This window comes from Leptidea sinapis, chromosome 13, assembly GCF_905404315.1.
Source record: "Leptidea sinapis chromosome 13, ilLepSina1.1, whole genome shotgun sequence".
In the NCBI taxonomy this organism is placed as follows: Eukaryota; Metazoa; Arthropoda; class Insecta; order Lepidoptera; family Pieridae; genus Leptidea; species Leptidea sinapis.
Genome location: NC_066277.1, coordinates 1,138,770 through 1,151,611, shown reverse-complemented (window position 1 = coordinate 1,151,611; position 12,842 = coordinate 1,138,770). Strand labels below are relative to the sequence as shown.

At 32.4% G+C, this 12,842-nt stretch overlaps 1 protein-coding gene across 2 annotated transcripts in view; it reads right to left on the bottom strand.

Moving 5' to 3' along the window:
- LOC126967690 (protein prickle-like) overlaps positions 1-12,462 on the bottom strand; it is a 190,651-nt gene extending 178,189 nt beyond the window's left edge. For both annotated transcript variants that reach the window (XM_050812275.1, XM_050812276.1), the window contains exon 1: positions 12,272-12,462. The gene's annotated coding sequence lies outside the window, so the exon portion shown is untranslated. The remainder of the gene's footprint in view (positions 1-12,271) is intronic.
- Positions 12,463-12,842: the final 380 nt, after the last annotated feature.

Below are 12,842 nucleotides of genomic sequence, written 5' to 3'. Positions count from 1 at the left end.
TCCATTTTGAAAGAACTGAAGATAAAAGAAAGACTATCCGTCAACTATGCCTGTATTTTAATGTCTAGACAATAAAAGAAATAAATAACAGAGTAATAAACAGTGGTCTCAAGCCGTTGCCATATGGTAACGGCAGCAAACTAGAGGTTTCAAGTTCTTTGGCTATATCTCCAGAAAAGGAGCGATTGAGCAGTTGATAGTGCAGGTGTAGGGGAAAAGAGTCAGAGGACGCTCACCCACGCGATGGACGGATCTAATCAAAGCAGTGATCGAGAAAACTGTGGTGGAGTGCTCCCGCAATGCTACAAACCACCAAAAGTGGAGGAGCTAGGCGTGGGAGGCAGTGCGACCCAAAATTAAGGAGACCAACAAGGACTAATGTCGCTTCATATTAGCGGCAAGGACCACTCCGATGAGAGTGACCGATTGAGAAGAAATGTGGATGTTCTAACTAGGCGGTTGAAGGGGCATCAAATAACGAGTACCGAGAACAAAACAACATATTTGATACCCAAACAAGACCTGTATGTAAGACAGGTAAGTACGTCAGGAGCGTGGCTAATGAACATCTGAAGTGTCTGCGTACCTCACGGGAGACAAGCGTTTTTGTATGTGTGTCTTCTTGATGCTTTATAATTATGATCTCATTTTAGACATTCTATATGATCTAAATCATTTGAAAATTAAATAGGCATATAGATGTACAAGAAAGATAAAATTTGATAATTATAAAAATCATATTTTATCCGAATGTTGTAATTAGTTGCCAATGGAATGAGCTTTCTTGCGAGAGGTTCCCGGTTTGACACGACTTGGCAGGACATTGCTGTGGTGGAAGCATGAGCAGCAGTGATAACTTACCACCAGGTGACCCGTACATTCATTTGTCATCCCATAAATAAAAAAGTCATCTATGCATTCGCTATCTCTAAAAAAATAACAAACACGATCGAATTATGGTCAGAGAGATTTGTATAATTTTTAGCTACCAAATTAAGACCATACAATTTTACAATTGGCCATCTATAAGGTCCATATTTCTCTGTCGTGTTGGAGATTATTATCACAAATAAAAATCGCCACAGAAAAGCCAATAAATATTAACTAAGTCATTAAAATATACATATTTAAATCTCTAATGGAAGTTTATCTAATAATATAAGAATATGTGTCTGCCTGTGTTTGATTTTCATTAATATATAGTATAAAAACTGTGATGCTTATTTAAATTTGCACAGTTGTTTGACCTACTGACGTTCTTTCTATTTTCTCTTGTATCTCCAGAAACTTGTTTAAAATATAATTTATTCCTGCAGCTCTCTTTTGTACTGCATTTAGAATGTGCCTGTCAGTCAATATTTGATTTAATTTAAGACATCACAAACTGAATAACTGATTCATTTATAAATCATTTGAATTCTTAGTGTAGACTCTTCCTCTAAGTTTGAAAGGAAAGAGAAGACTAAGTAAAAATTGAAATTGCTTAAGTAAAAATTGAAATTTAGTTGAAATGAAATGAAACGTGCTGTGAGATTTGACATAACTTTAAAATAATAATTACAATAACGCGACGAGGTATAATCCGGCTAAGTTTGAAAGCGAACAGTTGCTTAAAACATAGTGGATTTCGGCTATCTCTTGGTCGATATGTTTTTTTTAATGTTTGTTACCTCAGAACTTTCGACTGGGTGAACCGATTTTGATAATTCTTATCTTGGATATTGGAGTCGGTGTCAGCCAAGGTAAGTTTTTAACTACATAAATAGTTATAGGTTAGATATGGTTGAATTGCACGCGCGGCGTGAGGAAGCGAGATACTAGAGCGGGGCCACAGCGGGAGGACACGGATTCCAAAAATAAGAATAACCGTAACTAGAATTAGATTAATTAATTAGATTGTCTAAGAATACGCAATTACTTTTATACTTTTTAGTGCATATTATATCTATTGTTTTGGAATAGTGTTTTTGAGGTTGGTTGATTTTTTGTTAATTTTATCATATTATAGTCGTCATCTGTCAATCTATCAATGACTTCACGTTTCATACAATCGAGTGAATCCCTTTTTTCTTAGAGAGTCACGCTGATTACTGTGTATTGAGTTCGGTAACTCCTCATCACCTTGTAAGAAAAAGTAGACAATTTAGACAAAAAATGCGCGTAAAAGGACGCAAGAAGTTATACTTGTTTGGCCTAACAAAGCAAAAATCCCTAAAATTATTTATTCTTCGTGCTACGTTTGTAGAAAGAACAATATTGTAAGAATCTTATAACGATGTCTTTGACAATTAATTATAAAATAACGAATACGGCTGTATTGGCTTGAAACCTTTGCCAATTCTAATAATGAACGAAGAAACCAAAAAAAAACATAACGCATGTCGCAAACGTCAGAAAATTTTAGGAACCAACTTTACCCTGTTACTTTTGTATTACAGTGATCATTTCCCTCTCATCATTTTTTCATAACGTCTAAAGAAGTATAACTTCAAAAACTAATCTGGTGCTGCTTCATTGAAAAAATGTATTTTATTGTATATACAAGCTGTATCGTACGTGTAATTTGTAACAGAAAAACGTTGATTTCGCAGAAGCGATTCGTCATCAGTAGTAAGACATTGTGCCTGCGCTCGCGCCGGTGGCGGTAATCTGTGAGCTGCCGAATGCCTCGGGTCATTATTGCCGACATGCCGGGCCGCCGCCGCAGATTTATGTCGCAACACCATTACTTATGCTCTCTCAAACTCATAAATTTGAAATAAATATAGAATTAATAGCAATAATACTGCTCAGGATTATTTAATGCAGATTTAATGGCAATACACAAATATAAATATGATTTACGATAGGAAACAGCGATGGTGCTCAAGATCATTCAATACCACAGGAATAACAGAGGCCTTCATTGCTGGTTATTCATAAAAAAACCGACACTAAATTTTTTAACGGTCAGTAGCATAATGTTTTTAAAGTTACAAAAGAAATTATCGAATGGAATAAATATGTAATGGAATTAATGTGAATGAATTAATGGATTTTTTTATGAAAATAAGAATTATAATTATTATATTATAATTATTATTAAGATAATAAGAATTATTGTTGAAATCAGAAAGAGGCGTAAGACAAGGAGACCCTCTTTCACCGAAATTGTTCATAGAAGTATTGGAGAATGTTTTTAAACAATTGGACTGGAAGGCCAACGGCATATGGATTGGCAATAAGTACCTAAGTCACTTAAGATTTGCAGATGACAAAGCACTCTTTGGTAACTCGGCTTCAGAACTCGAGCAAATGATGCAAGCTTTGAATAATGCTAGCAAAAAAGTTGGCCTACATATGAACACCAGTAAAACGAAAATCTTAACGAATTACCATCATAAGCCTATAGAAATAGACTCAAATCAGATACAATTTGTAGAGAATTATGTATATCTTGGGAAGCAAATATCTTTTAACTCTAATAGTAACGAAGAAGAAGTAGAAAGAAGGATCAAAAACTCTTGGAACAAGTTCTGCTTACATAAAGAAATATTAAAAGGATCCTTCAGCTTAGAGTTAAAAGAGGTGGTAATGGATACATGTATCTTACCATGCCTCACATACGCAAGCCAAACATGGGTGCACACAAAGAAACTTAAACATCTGAAGTATCTTGAGGCTCAGAAAGATACATAAAATCCGCAACAAAACCATCAGGAAAAAAACAAACCTGACAGATGTCGTTGAACATGCATTAAAAATGAAATGGCAATGGGCAGGACATGTGGCTAGGGTTCCAGACCAAAGATGGACTCTAAAAGCGAATACATGGAGTGGTCCCTCAGGTAACAGATACCGAGGCAGACCCAAAATGAGGTGGAGTGATGACCTTCTTACAGTGGCAGGTAAAAACTGGCTAGAGAAAGCAAAAAATAGAGAGTTGTGGAAGAAGATGGAGGAGGCATATACCCGGATGGGTATATGCCTCATCAAGATCAAGATTATAGTTTAAGTAATAACATTAGTTTAAGGTATATTTTTAAGTTACTAACACATAAAAATATGTAATGTATAACTCTTGAATAAATATGCTTATTATTATTATGATGGTTGTTGAAAACACTGATGTGTCCTGAAAATGCGAAACATGCAACGGCTCGTGGTGGTCTTTTGTTGAAGGTAACGTAAAAATTATATATAACCCTGTTTTAACTTTGGAGTACTTAAACAATTATCCCTGTTACATTCATCTGTCATGGTATAGTTTTTTATGCAACTAATATATGGCTAATTATACTTTTGTGTAATAAGGGGTATTAAACACGAATGTGGGTTTATCGTGGGTTGATATTAGTATCACATGAGTGTTTTAATACCTAATTATCAACAGTTGCATACAAGACTTTATCTACACCCATAACATGAATCCTATATAAAAGATTCTGATACAGTTAGCTTAGTAGCTAACATGAAAAAAGCCAGTCTTAGTAACCATAATATAATTCAAAGGAGTGTTATTATGAAAACAAGTGTTGTAATGTTGTACTGAATTTCATTACAATACTCGTTTGTATGATGTAATGGTTTTGTGTGGACATTGGGTGTTTTAATGTTGGCAATAAGATAACTGTTTAAATGGATTTAAAGCATGGGTGTAGATAAACTAAATTACGAGTAGGTACGTTACAAATGAAGCAGCATTACTCAATCTTATGTAAGAGCGTCATAATTAAAGCGCTCCATTTTACTTATGAGTTTGAGTGATCTGTCGAGATCTTACAAACTCAAATTTTCCATATGTTGTTTAATCAATAACTATGTAAGTGTCCATAAGAAATATCTTTTAAGATGTAAATTCGAACATTTCAGAATGCCACCTATTATTTAAAAAATAATAATCGAAAGCACTAACATATTATTTTATTTATATTTACTTTGCACATAAAAATTGTCATTTTTTTCATACAGCTCATTCGGAAGGCAGATTTCCTTAGGCAGAACGAGCAAGAAACTCTAAGGTTGCTCTTATCAAAACAGATTAGGTGTATAACAAGTTCTTATTTTCAATGCAATTTAAGTAATTACAATATATGCAAAGTGATGCAACAAAAATACTCAAAAGTCAAATACTAAATTCCTTACACGAGTAAGTAAAAAATTAATTATAAGTAATTTCAATAAGTATTAACACAAGAGTTATTACATAATACTACTGTAGGTACAGTAGATGCATTTTGAGAAGATAAACAAATTTTATATTTTAATAATTAATTAAAGTTAAACTTTTTTGTTAAGCAATATTTAATATTTATTTGAGTAAATTATTATTTTTTATAAAAGCATATTATTTCTTAACTACTCTTACTACAGGAGTTGATAGTGTCTATAATGTTTAAACTATACATAAGCTTTATACTAATTGAGGATTTGAATAATAAATTATTTGAAAAAATTATAAAAAAATACCCAACGATGAACGATTCCCTTACTTTTAAATACATAATTGTAATCGCTGTAATTGTTATGTTCGTGCTTATTTATTATTTATTCTCGTCAGCCGATACATAAAAACTTACGCCGGTCGTTCCAGCAAACATTATAATATCCAGTACTCACTGTACTTGGCTAGACTACAGTTTTTCATCGCACCTGACCATACATCTATTCGACTCTATGATAGCCTGGTACCATTAAAGACAGTTCAATATGTTTATGTAATCGATTATTCTATATACAGACAGACATAAAACATTCTCAGTTACTTTATAGTTGCGAGAAGATTTTTATTGCTGTTTTCAGTAAAAAATAATCAATAAATTCCCTCAACAGATTGCTTAACACATAATTTTTGTTTGACGAGGCCTTTTGCCGAATAGTATACATGTCTGACAAGCATATTATAATATATTTTCTTGACTACACTTATTCCAGGTATTCCTTTTCCTGGTTATATAAATACATTTAAGGTGGCTATATATTTTGTTTACCTACTTTATCAATAAAAAACGGGGCAACGAATGTCAAACCCGTTTACCAAATTTGCAACATTGTTAATGAAATTCCCCCACTATCAATTACTGATGACTGATAATATATAAAAGTTTTTAAAAACACTTGCGGCTCTTCCGATATCTGGTGGCGGTGTGAAGGTATCTGGTCTACAATTATTCCCAGCAACAGGAAATACAAGAGCCGTTTGAAAGTTTAATATTATGAATATAAATATAAATTGATAAGAAAATAAAATAAATAAAAAAAGTGATTTCACTAGATGAAAGTTTTTTTAATCTTTTCATTTATAACCAGATAAGCCATAAACAATAAGTAAAATAAAAAATATAATATTAAAATTAAAATGCAGATGTCACATGACCAAACATAATCAAAGGTTTCGAATAATTTTAAAAATAGTAGTTAAAAAAACTAAAACACGTTTCCTAAAGAAAACCGTAATAAAAAAAATAGAAAATATTTCCTAATTTTCGTTTGGATTATTTATAAAAGCGTAGCGTTAAAAATCCTCTTTGGTATTCAAATTTTCCAATATTAGATAAATCAGTTAAAGATAATGGTGGAAAATTTTAAATTAACTTCAATTCCTGTCTTGCAGACGATGGATGAAAATTATAAAAATTAACAAAAATATTATTTTGCAAATTTAAAAATGGAATAACTTTATCATATTAATGTATATTCATCGGTCCTCGATAAATCTAAGAAGTTTCAACGACACCTGGCTGTTTAAAGTGGGTCAAAATCACGCCCAAATAAGTCGGTTACAAACAAACATACAGTTAAAGCTAATAAAAAGAGTCTAAAAAGGAATTTGTTTTTGCTTTACCTTATTTTCGATATAAAGAGACTATATCGATAGGTTTTTGTTGCTATAGGTGGGAATGTGATTAACACCGTGACGGTTATAAACAGTGATAACGTCACTGGGCTGTTACAACCCCTGTTATTTTAATATACTGTCGTGGAGGCGACTCGGACTCTCACAGAAGTTACTCGAGTGTAAACTGGTTCTAAGCAAACATTAACTTTGAAGAGGTACGCGTGTAAACATGAGATATCTTGTTATATACGGCTGCTGCTTCACACGTTTTACAACGATCGTATCATGAAATAGGTTGTGAGACGTTCATTACCTAATATGAACTATATATAAAACCAATTAAAAAAAAATTAGAACTTTATAAATTTAAATAACTGTAGTGTTTAGTTTATATACTACATAGCAATTTTATTAATGCTTATATATATTAGGAAAATAAGGCTAGCAAGTTTAGATTTCTATGCCTTTATCTCATATTAACAATGTACCCCCAGGGTGGATACATACTGTATATGTTTCGCTAAGAGAGTAACGTAGGCTGATGTGTAATGTTAATGGAATATACTTCTAGTGATCGCCACCATTCTAAAAATAGGGACATAGTACGCTTAGGAATTCTTTAAGTAGGAGTTTCATAAGACTAGTAACTCTACGAGACAACATGTGTCGATATAATGCTGAATAAACATTAAACCTGAGGGTTAACGCATAAATAAACTACACACGAAAACTATTTTAACTTGTTTTCTCTATTAATTATCAATATATATACTGATATATATTCACAACAAAACCAAGCTATAGGTACTCACAATATGAATGTTAACATGTGATTAGAACTGAGAATAATCCGAGATATCCGCATGACGAAAAAGAATTAAATTTGCAGTAGTTCTATTTAAATAAAATTCTTATAATTCTGTTGGAAATAACTATAAATATGCATATATAATTTTACATTATAATTTAACAAATCAAAAGCGTACTATTTATTCCACTGATTGTCAATACTTAAGCTGTTAAAGTGAAAATTTTTTACCCGCGTTGAGTGATTTTTGGTAGGGGAAAAACTTCGCGTCACGATTTACCTCAACATGCTTCTTACGTTTAGATTAGCGACGTACAGTAAAGCGGCATATACGTATATTAACAGTAATACATTGCATAATTTATAATACGACGACTGTATCCTTATATAAGTGTATGAATTTTGTTCTTAATAAGATTTGATAACATACAAAAATATTTATTATATTATACTTGTTTGTGGTTGAAAATCATTTATTAATATGTAACAAATGATTCATTTGTATTTTATAAATCATTTGATATTGGAACTTGACTATATAATTGATTTAAAATTCAAAAACAAAGGCAAACAATGACTGCTTCAGTTTTTATTACCAAAAGTTAATTGATTTTCATTATGTTATATTAATAAACAGCTTTAAAACTTCATAAAATATTTTGTAATAAAATTGTGTTTGATAGCCCTGGTTCGTCCTAAACACCAGAGCGTAAAGTGTGACTGTAACTTAAGACTTAATGTTGAAAGGTTGATTCATGAAACTGTAATTCATATCCTAACGATGTATGGTATTACGTTATTATGTACCTAATGTGTGTGTGCTGGGTTTAACTAACAATCATCTAGCAGCACAGGAAGTGTAAAAAATACAAATTCACTGTGCACAATGTTTTTCGAAACTGCGAGTTGCATGCTGAATGAATCTTTTTTTTTATATAAGAGGAGGATTACGGGATGAGAAGTGGTGAAGCAGGGCCAATGGTCATCCACAACAACAGGTGTCAAGATATGCTCTTTTCTTGAAGGTCCCTGAAACGGGAAAACAGCAGCCGGTAATTGATTCCTCAAAGTGGCTGTGCGAGGCAATAAATCTCCGCGCGTTAATTACCTTACAGTTTTTACACAAAAACTATACATTCACGTAGTGTATAGTGTCGTTAGCGTCTCACATTACGTAGCAATCACATCACAATTACGTCAAACCTCTTACATTCGCCATGTTTAGCAATATCGAGGCAACACCCACTCAATGGTGAGAGCTCTTTGTTATAGAATCATAGCACGCGTTCACTGTTCCATGAAGTGTACCGTAAATAATGGAATAAAGAGCTAAAAAGAAAAGTTTGCTGCGTGCGAAATTCTACTAAAACATCATTATTTACCTACGTATATTCTTGAGTCAATGATACAGGTAAAGGTTTCCATTTAAATAAAATACCAAAAATAGCAATCAAAATCCTTTTTAATTAACTCATATTTATGATATGCATATGTAGAAACATACAGTAACTACAGTGACAAGGCTGATAATAAGTTATGCGGGATAAAATCACATGTATCTCCTAAGGTGTACAATGTACATCGCGTACACTCTTTCGTACAAGCTTTCTTCTTGGTATTTTTACTCTAGCCTTTATTCATTACAACCCAAGGTCTTCCAACTCTCCCACCCCCTTTAGATAACTTTTTGAAGTCAATATACTTTTATGCATCCTCTGTGTATGATAAGCCACCTTAACAATATTTTGCTTCTCATTAACTGTCCCTACATCTATAACTCCACATCGCTCATACTGCATAAAGAACGCGCGATCCCGACTTTGCGAGTATAGATTTCGTTTAATTTCAACTATTATGAACTGATTGGAATGAAACAAAAGCTAAATGCTACGGGAAGCTTTGATAAGCATGCACAAAGCTCTTTTATTATAATCACTTTGTTTTCGGTCTGTTATTCTGTCTAGACACTTTATATTAGGGTTGCCTAGTGGTCGATGAATTAATATCAAATACAAACGTATACTACCCTTTCAAGCTGTAAAATCCAGCTACTATATCAACCCAATCAAAGATACAATCATTTTACCCCTTTGTTTAAAAAAAGCAAGCTACAAGTTGAGTTAAACACATCATGACCATATGCCGTTGTTTTTCAATAAATTTTCTAAGTTTTATCGGTTTTTTTAAAGCGTTTATTCTTGTTATTTATACCATTAAGAACCCGCACTGCGCTAGACAGACACATACTTCTACACTATATCCAATAAAATTCCTTAAGAATATTTCCCCGATCGCATTCAATTGGAAATCAATTGATAGAAGAGTAAATGTTGTAAACATTTACTTATTAATAACATCCAATTTATTTAAATGATACTAAATACATTAAGTTGACATTAATAATGTGATTTCACAGCTTTAAACTTTTTGCATTAAATCATCGAGTATCCTACTGCGTTTCGACTGGTGAACCGAAATTCCTTTACGGTATTCACAATTAATTTAAAACTGTAATTCCAATTGGATTTGAAACAAGCTTCAATGTAAGTATTTGTAATAAAATCGATCGAGAGTTAGTAATAGAGATCGATTATTCATTGGCGAGACATTCTCTTATCGGGCTGCGCGTGCGACGATTAAACACAGGCTTTATCTGCCGGCAGATTGAGAGCCTTTGATATACATCACTTGTTTCTGTTTCGTTTTGTTGGTAGCAACGACTCTACATTCATTTGCGATACTTATATTCTTTTTGTTATATTTCTCTTAATGGTTTTTGTATATTTATTGTACATCCGTAGATGTGATCGATATTGCTTTGTAAATAATATAAAAGAAAAGTTATAAAATGCTCGCAAAATACCTTTATTTACTTACGGTGTGTGTGGATGATGCAATTAAACTACTACTCAATAACTTTTGTTTTGTATTAATTTACATTTATTTTTTTGAGTCACTCGTGGAAGGCATTGACTTTTTGACGTTTGAGTATTTTTGTTGCATCACTTTACATATATTGTAATTGGAATTATTTCTAAAACGATGAAAATGTAAATGTTGATTTAAAATACTACCAATGAGTTTCTTGCTCAAGTCTCCTAAATAGCTCAACCTTGTCCGAAGTGGTGGTAAATTCAATAATAAAAGTAGGTAATTTTTTCACATACATTGTGGCATTTCCGTTACCTACATGAATAAAGTGATTTTGATTAGATTTGATTTATATATCCGAAATTTAGTGTTAATATTTTCAAGGTTAAATTTTAACTAAGTTTGGAATAAGCATCGTAGGGCGGGTCATTTCCCTTCTTCTTTATCTTAGAATAAAGTGTCATTTACTGACCTGTGTGAATAAGTGTTTTTAATTTTTTTTTATTGAGTTGATAATACTAGTGACAACCACGATGTTATAATATTAAGAATGTTTTACCCTAACTAAACAGGATACTTGAAGTAAATTTTAAATACAAATTTATAAATATTATATTATATAGTGAAAATATTAAATTTAAATGGGAAATGAATAATCTAAAAACTCTCATGGAGAAAATTATTCAAGTATGATTGTTTTAGAATTGCAAGATAAAATAAGTGTAAGCTAATCCCTCTAGTTTTGTCTGTGTAATATGATGCACAATGGATTCATGACATTTAAACTTTACATGATCAAAGGATATTTTAAGAACTTTACTAACAAATATGTTTGAAGCGTTTAAGTAAAAAGTAGCCATATGTCGTGGATATCATATCAAAATTTCAAGACTCTCCCCTATCCAATTTTATTATTTTCCCACAGGGTTGGTGTTAAATTTTTCATAGATTGTAAGACTACATACCTAATGTTTGACAGGAAATCATGTCTTTGCGAACAGTCTTCTTTCTGGCACTATAAGTGCAAGTATTTGTTGAAAGCATATGAGAGAAAACAAACCAATCTAATAGTCTCAGTGATTTCATAATAAGTTATCTAAGTTCATTTCAATGATATCGGCATTCTGCCAATGATAGTCCTGTCAAAATAGGTGCAGCCGTTGCGGACAGACAGACAATATTAAATAAAAATAGGTATTCTGATAAAGAGTATCTGGTAAATATTCATATGGATTAAGTCAATGATGTTATTTTGATAATACAAAAATACATTTAAATTTTATTTATAATATTGTGTAAATTATAGTTGTAACAAAGCACCGCGAGCGCGTTTATGTCTTTTGTTCAATCGTGATGCAGAAATAGATTTGTCAACATTTGTGTTTTAAACTATACACAACTGGACATGATATGGTAATTCTGTGTTAATTATACTGATATTAATTGTTTATTATAATATCATGAATGATTTATTTTTAAATAATCGAAAGTGAAGAATATCAAAACCGTTATAAATTCCGAAAAAGTAAAATAATTTTTAAAATTTGTATCAGTGTGAATAGCCCTTACTATACGAGTAGTAGACTCTGTGGTTTGCACAGCAGATATTTTGTTATTATTTTACCACAACAACAGATAATAACAGTTTATTACAGCAACTGCCAAGCGCGCGGCCATCGCCGCATCTTACGAACTCTATCAATGTAGAGCCGCACTTACAGCAGGTGCGTCGTACACAAGTAGCCATACATAAACGTTGCTTTCAACCAATTTACCTATTGAGCACTGTTCCCACGTGCTTTCCTATAAACACTGTAATCCTTTTGTTAGACTTGCTCTCCGTTGAAACTCTACTAGAGATTCACATTTGCATTTCACTCACATAGGTGCGATATACGTCACTCACACAATTGACAGAAATCACGCACGACTCGTCATCAGCGTTCAGCCGGCCCGTACAGGTGGTCACTGTGAATGCGCGGGAGTAACTGATGTGCGCTGCGCCAGCCAACCGCGAAAGAGTTTCGCGTGAAACAAAAGATGATTTATCTAATGAGAGCGACAAGGACGCAATGTGTCTCATCCCTTTGACAGCGGTTATTCAAATTTTACGCGGCTTTTTTAATCAAACTAGTCGAATGATTGAAGGCTTTTATAGTTTAATTTGAATACGTTATCTATTATAATATGCATATTTGAGAGCCAATCTAATATATTTCAAAGTTTATTCCACTTTGCTCACCTGTATTACGCGTGCACATAATAACATTTGAAAAAAAAAGCTATAGAGGTTTACAAATTTTTTTTTATAAAATTATTTTCAAAAATAACGACCTCAAACTTGCA